Source organism: Oncorhynchus mykiss, chromosome 3 (assembly GCF_057628025.1).
Source record: "Oncorhynchus mykiss isolate SJ-2025 chromosome 3, ASM5762802v1, whole genome shotgun sequence".
NCBI lineage: Eukaryota > Metazoa > Chordata > Actinopteri > Salmoniformes > Salmonidae > Oncorhynchus > Oncorhynchus mykiss.
The window spans coordinates 69,726,990-69,734,461 of record NC_143024.1 but is presented as its reverse complement, the minus strand read 5'-3'; the positions used below and the strand labels follow the sequence as shown (position 1 = coordinate 69,734,461).

At 42.0% G+C, this 7,472-nt stretch overlaps 1 long non-coding RNA gene across 1 annotated transcript; it reads right to left on the bottom strand.

Annotated features, from left to right (window-relative positions):
* Window positions 1-1,577: 1,577 nt before the first annotated feature.
* LOC149984664 (uncharacterized) lies at window positions 1,578-2,748 on the bottom strand. Its single transcript, XR_016494796.1, has 3 exons — window positions 2,645-2,748; window positions 2,381-2,557; window positions 1,578-2,290 (listed from the first exon to the last, which is right to left on the bottom strand). It is a non-coding gene; the product is annotated as an uncharacterized LOC149984664 (long non-coding RNA).
* Between the last annotated feature and the right edge of the window lie 4,724 nt (window positions 2,749-7,472).

Sequence of the window (7,472 nt, the reverse complement as noted above, 5' to 3'; positions counted from 1 at the left end):
ATTATTCCCATCAACTGTACCAAACAGAGCGATCAATGGGTCTGGGGTTATAACTCTATCAAAGGCTTTAGATAAGTAATAAAAAATGAGATCCCAGTAAGTATGTAACTTAGTAAGTATTTAACTAACAGTAAGTATGTAACTTGTCCAAAATAAGTGACTCAAAGTCCCCTCATCCTGCTTGCACCTCTTACACAGTGGTGAGTTGTCGGGGAATATTTTATGCAGTATAACCTTGGAGTAATGTAACCTGTGTATCACCTTAAACTAAACAAGGTTGTGTCTGGCATTCACTGATCTGTGGTTTATATTCCTGAGAGCTTCTACCCAGTCCTCATCTGAGATTTCTGAACCAAGTTCCTCCTCCCGAGCCCTTTTAATGGTGTCTGTGTATACCTCTTGTCACAGCCGTCCTCCTCTTCATCTGAAGAGGAGAGGCGAGATGGATCTGAGGACCAATACGCAGCGTGGTAAGTGTCCATGGTGAATCTTTAATAAAGAAAGACTGAACACTATGCAAAAGAGTAACGAAAACAATAAACCAAATACGACCGTGAAGCTACAAAATGAGACCTGGGGCCTGTTGCACAAAACTAGGATAAGGGATTAAGCCAGGATATCTTGGTGATCCTGGCTCAATTGATCCGTAATCCGGTTGCACTAAAGATGGATAGGGGGCAGGAGGATATGTTATGGTATAAATTACCATGGAGATTTATTCTGTGGAGCTAGCCTGCTCCAGACCAGGCTAAATTCCAGGATCTATTTAATCTCATCCCTAATGTCAGTCAGCAGTCACCACAAATGGAAACCAATAGTTATTTCACTGCTCACTATACATTGTTATCACATATAACTAGACCCACTGTTATTTAAACGTTTGTGATCATTAATTTCAATGATTTTGGATAAAAAATGATTTTTAGATGATGTTGCTATCATTAGATAATTTACAGTTTCCCATAGACTATAAGGCTATATATAAAATGCTAGAATATTAGGGCCACAGAGGGGAAAAAAACACAAGTCATAATATTGTAACCAGTTGTTTTAAAGGAGGACAGTTGTTAAAATGACAGATGTGGGGCATTTCGTGAAATTGTACTTCAGTATGGTTTCATAAACAAAGACATGCTGATGTGCCAGAATATTAAGTATCACATTGTCATAAGTATCAAAACTGTAAAAACAATATGTAGCTTTTCTGCAGAAAACCTGTATCTTTCATATAGATGGTCATCAGGGAAGGCCAGTGGGTCCAACCGGTCCCTGAAGACCCTTTCTCACCTGAAGGCTCTCCTCAGCACAAGTGCTTCTTCATCCACCACATCTCGCACGAATGGGCATGCCATTGTCAGAGCAGAAAGGAACACACAATTTTGGGCCTTCATATAGGCTAGTGGCCACACCTGGTGCTGGGGGGGGTGGGCAAAAGAGGGCGATGCCTTATAACGATGACTTGGTTGTACTGATTGCTGGGAAAATAAAAAAAACCTTAGAAAGATGCCACCGTCCTGTGTGCTCACAATAAGAGCTCATATGTCATGGCTCACTTGACTTTACGAGAATATACCTAATTTTTATTTTGAGCTGTGTCATCTTCTTGGAGCTGGGGGAGGAAAGAAAAATAATGATTAATACATTTGTGTTACAGTTAGCATACAGTGTACATTGAAGGCATATCTCACCTCCCTCTCAAGTTTTTTTATTTCAAGGTCCAGTTTCCTAATTGTCCTCTTTTTTATTTCGAACTCCAGTGCAAGATTTTCCATCTTTTTCTTCTTGTACTGAATGTCTATGTCTGCCAGTTCTATTTGGCACCGGAGGTGGTTGCCATACAACTTTCTGATAGCTTGTGAGCTCTGTGAACACAATACAATTAGCGCAGCTGGAATTTGGCAGGATGTGGTGTCCTTTTATTAATACGCACTATGTTGCCAGGCTGGTTTTCCCACTGTATAGCATCTGGGTCCTGTAAAAGAAATTAGATTTTTTGATTTTGATGAGGACTCCTCACCATTGTAGAGTAAATAGTACTTTCACAGTCTTAACATGATACCTCATGCCTTCTGGAATCCAGAGAGATGGTCTCCTCCTCATCATCGTCTCCATCATGTGCTGTTGCTGCTGCACTGGGGCCTTCACCCTATCACATTTAATCGGATTCATATTGAAGCTAGTAGACAAGACATGCCAGGCCTACAGTATGCCTTTGATGGAGTACTCACTGGATCAGCATCGTCTGGTGCTTGTGCTGGTGGCTCTAACAGGAACACAGTGCTGCCAGACACTGCAAGGCAATAGGTAAACCAAAGTCAGACAGTCCAAATTGATTCAATATGAATGTGGTTGTATCCCATGTAGAGATGGAAGGACATACCTTGAATGAAGCGGGTGGCATCTTGGGAGGAACCTATGCTCGTCTCTTTCCCCCCAGGGATCCCCTCTAAGACGGGCCTGCCTTTATTTAGCTCCAAGGCCATGTCCTCTGCTGGGGTAAGGTCAGCCTTTGGTGACCCACCACCCGTGCCTTGTCTGTGGGTATTCTTTTTCACTGCTAAAACAGTACAGACAATGTGTGAGCAGGCACCTTCTGGGTACAATATATGCTTGTGCTTTGTTAAATATTAGTCAGGGACCATACCATTCTGCAGAATGTTCTTGTATTTGATTTTGACCTGCTGCCATGTCCGTTTTGGCCCGTTCATGTTTAATCTACACACACACACACACACACACACACACACTTACACTTAATGGAGTCACACTGCAAAAAATTACTTGGTATTTTTGTCTTGTTTTCAGTAAAAATATCAAAAATTTTATCATAGCTTTATACAGTGTGATGGAGTTACTTTACACAATTTCACTCATATCTGCAGTGCATTTCAATAAAAAAAATTAACCGTTTCATAATTACAGTACAACTGCATTTTTGGAGATGTGAATTAAATATTTGAATTGTAATTGTGATGTTTCAGCGGAGCGGTGAGTGTGTAATTGTGCACTACTTACGCATTCAGGCGGTCTGCAATACTTTGCCACGCTTTTTCTCTTTGCTTTATCACTGTGGCGGTGTTGCCTTTCTTCTTAATTATATCTTTTACCTCCTCGTATGCCTCCATGAGGATTTGTGCTTCCGACGGGGAAAAGTACGCGGCTCTAGTTGCCATGGTAAATCAGTTAATCTGTGATCTGTGGCGGGGTCTATTTGAGTGAGCCGTGAGCGCGCACCTATCCAGGATTGGTTTCACCTGGCTTAATGAATCCGTGTCTGCTCATCCTGGCTTGGTCTTTGTGCAACCAATTAAGCCTGGACGCACATGTTTTGGCTTCATTGAGCTCAGCTGAGTCATTTATCCCGGATGTCTTAATTCTACTTTTGTGCAACAGGCCCCTGTGCTGACACAAGCCACTAACATAGACAATCACCCACAAACAAACAGTGCAACCCAGGCTACCTAAGTATGATTCTCAATCAGAGACAACTAATGACACCTGCCTCTGATTGAGAACCATACTAGGCCGAAAACATAGAAAAACAAACATAGACTGCCCACCCAACTCACGCCCTGACCATACTAAATAAATACAAAACAACAGAAATAGAGGTCAGAACGTGACACCTCTGTGTGGGCCTGTAGCACATCATAAAGTCTAGTTACGTGCTGCTGTGCGTTTTGTTGCTTGCATTACTTTGCTACCTACCAACTTTAAGGTTTTTACTTTTTAATTACCATTTTATATTTACATTTTTTTCCCTTGCTTGACTTTTTTCATTCAACTTTTCCACACCGGATGCTTTATCTGGACATGGCTCTACAGGACCTCCACCAGCCGAAGCTAAGTTGTAACATTAACATTATGCCTTCTAATTGCAGTCGCTGTACTCATAATATACAGGAGAACGATAGCCTTATGGAGAGGATAGCCATGCTGCAAGCTCAGCTTCAGACGCAATCGTTAGGCAAGGGTAATTTAAGTGTAGGAAAGGATGAAACCGTGTCTGTGCCACAAATAAGTACAGATAGTAATATAAATCCCCTCGCACAGTCCCCGCAGCCGGACAATTTTCTCATTGCTTCTGGAAGGAAATGCTGTAGGAATGCTCAACCAGTGACGCTCATTCAGCTGACAAACTTTTATCCGGTTCTCCCCAGTAAGAAACGAGTCAGAGGCCGAACCTTCTCTGGTCTCTCCTCCACCCGGTATGGGGTCTGAGACACCGAAGCCTCCCACCATTAGCTCTGACAAATTGAAAACTCTAGTCCTTGGCGACTCCATTACCCGCAGTAAAAAAAAAGAATCCTCCAGCGATCAGATTTCTAGTCATGAAATCTGTGCAGCCTACACAATCACTTTGTATAGCTACTGTTTACAAGCCTCCTGGGGCATATACAGCGTTCCTCACTGAGTTCCCTGAATTCCTATCAGACCTTGTAGTCATGGCAGATAATATTCACATTTTTGGTGGCTTTAATATTGACATGGAAAAGTCCACAGACCCACTCCAAAAGGAGCCATCATCGACTCAGTGGGTTTTGTCCAACATGTCTCTGGACCTACTCCTGCCACAGTCATACTCTGGACCTAGTTTTGTCCCATCGAATAAATATTGTGGATCTTAATGTTTTTCCTCATAATCCTGGATTATCGGACCACCATTTTATTATGTTTGCAATTGCAACAAATAATCTGCTCAGACCCCAACCAAGTATCATCAAAAGCCATGCTATAAATTCTCGGACAACCCAAAGATTCCTAGATGCCCTTCCAGACTCCCTCCAAGTATCAAAGGACATAGCAGTACAACAATCGGTTAACCACCTAACTGAGGAACTTAATTTAACCTTGCGTAATACTCTAGATGTAGTCGCACCCCTAAAAACAAAATACATTTGTCATAAGAAACTAGCTCCCTGGTTTACAGAAAATACCTGAGTCGTGAAGCAAGCTTCCAGAAAATTGGAACGGATATGGAGCTACACCAAACTGGAAGTCTTCCGATTAGCTTGGAAAGACAGTACCGTGCGGTATCGAAGAGCCCTCACTGCTGCTCGATCATCCTATTTTTCCAACTTAATTGAGGAGAATAAGAACGGTCCTACATTTTACTTTTGGTACTGTCGCAAAGCTAACTAAAAAGCAGCATTCCCCAAGAGAGGATGGCTTTCACTTCAGCAGTGATAAAATCATGAACTTATTTAGAAAGGAAATTATGGACTCCTCTTCAAATCTGCATATTTTTCCATTATCGTGAGTCTGCACAACACTGCCAGGACCTAGGATCAAGGGAGACACTCAAGTTTTTTAGTACTATATCTTTTGACACATTGATGAAGATAGCCATGGCCTCTAAACATTCAAGCTGCATACTGGACGCTATTCCAACTAAACTACTGAAAGAGCTGCTTCCTGTGCTTGGCCCTCCTATGTTGAACATAATAAACGACTCTCTATCCACCTGATGTGTACCAAACTCACTAAAAGTAGCAGTAATAAAGCCTCTCTTGAAAAAGCTAACATTGACCCAGAAAATATTTTAAAAACTATCAGCCTATATCAAATCCCCCGTTCCTCTCAAAAAAAATTTGAAAAAGCTGTTGCGCTGCAACTCACTGCCTTCCTGAAGCCTAACAATGTATATGAAATGCTTCGGTCTGGTTTTAGACCCAATCATAGCACTGGTCCCAAGAAACAAAGAAATCTTTTGTTGGATCTGACAATTCATCTTGATGTTTGTACAGTCGTCTCAAATAAAACTGTAAAGGACCTCTGCGTTACTCTGGACCCTGATCTCTCTTTTGACAAACATATCAAGACTGTTTCAAGGACAGCTTTTTTCCATCTACGTAGCATTGCAAAAATCAGAAACTTTCTGTCCAAAAATGATGCATAAAAATCTATCGAGCTTTTGTCACTTCTAGATTAGACTACCACAATGCTCTACTTTCCGGCTACCCGGATCAATCACTAAATATACTTCAGTTAGTGCTAAACACGGCTGCTAGAATCTTAACTAGAACCAAAAATTGGATCATATTACTCCAGTGCTAGCCTCTCTACACTAGCTTCCTGTTAAGGCTAGGGCTGATTTCAAGGTTTAACTGCTAACCTACAAAGCATTACATGGGCTTGCTCCTACCTATCTTTCCGAATTGGTCCTGCCGTACATACCTACACGTACGCTACGGTCACAAGACGCAGGCCTCCTTATTGTCCATATAATTTCTAAGCAAACACTGGATGCAGGGCTTTCTCCTATAGAGCTCCATTTTTATGGAATGATCTGCCTATCCATGTGAGAGACGCAGACTCGGTCTCGACCTTGAAGTCTTTATTGAAGACTCATCTCTTCAGTAGATCCTATAATTGAGTGTAGTCTGGCCCAAGGGTATGAAGGTGAACAGAAAGGCACTGGAGAGATGAACCACCCTTGCTGTCTCTGCCTGGTCAGTTCCCCTCACTCCACTGGGATTCTCTGCCCCTAACCCTATTTATTTATTTTTTTATTATTTTTATTTTTTTGTCACCTTTATCTAAAAAGGTAGGCTAGTTGAGAACAAGTTCTCATTTGCAACTGTGACCTGGCCAAGATGAAGCAAAGCAGTCTGACACAGACAACAACACAGAGTTACACATGGAGAAACAATAAACAAGCCGATAACACAAACAAGTCAATGACACAGTAGAAAAAATAAAGCATATATACAATGTGTGCAAAAGGCATGAGGAGGTAGGCAATAAATAGGCCATAGGAGCGAATAATTACAATTTAGCAGGTTAACACTGGAGTGATAAATGAGCAGATGATGATGTGCAAGTAGAGATACTGGTGTGCAAAAGAGCAGAAAAGTATATCAAATAAAAACAGTATGGGTATGAGGTAGGTAGATTGGGTGGGCTATTTACAGATGGACTATGTACAGCTGCAGCGATCGGTTAGCTGCTCAGATAGTTGATGTTTAAAGTTGGTGAGGGAAATAAAAGTCTCCAACTTAAGCAATTTTTGCAATTCGTTCCAGTCACTGGCAGCAGAGAACTGGAAGGAAAGGCAGCCAAATGAGGTGTTGGCTTTGGGGATGATCCGTGAGATATACCTGCTGGAACGTGTGCTACGGGTGGGTGTTGTTATCGTGACCAGTGAACTGAGATAAGGCGGAGCTTTACCTAGTATAGACTTATAGATGACCTGGAACCAGTGGGTCTGGCGACGAATATGTAGCGAGGGCCAGCCAATGAGAGCATACAGGCCGCAGTGGTGGGTGGTAACAAAACGGGTGGCGCTGTGTAGACTGCATCCAGTTTGCTGAGTAGTGTTGTAAGCTATTTTGTAAGATGACATTGCCAAAGTCGTGGATCGGTAGGATAGTCAGTTTTACTAGGGTAAGTTTGGCGGCGTGGGTGAAGGAGGCTTTGTTGGAAATAGAAAGCCGATTCTGGATTTGATTTTGGATTGGAGATGTTTACAG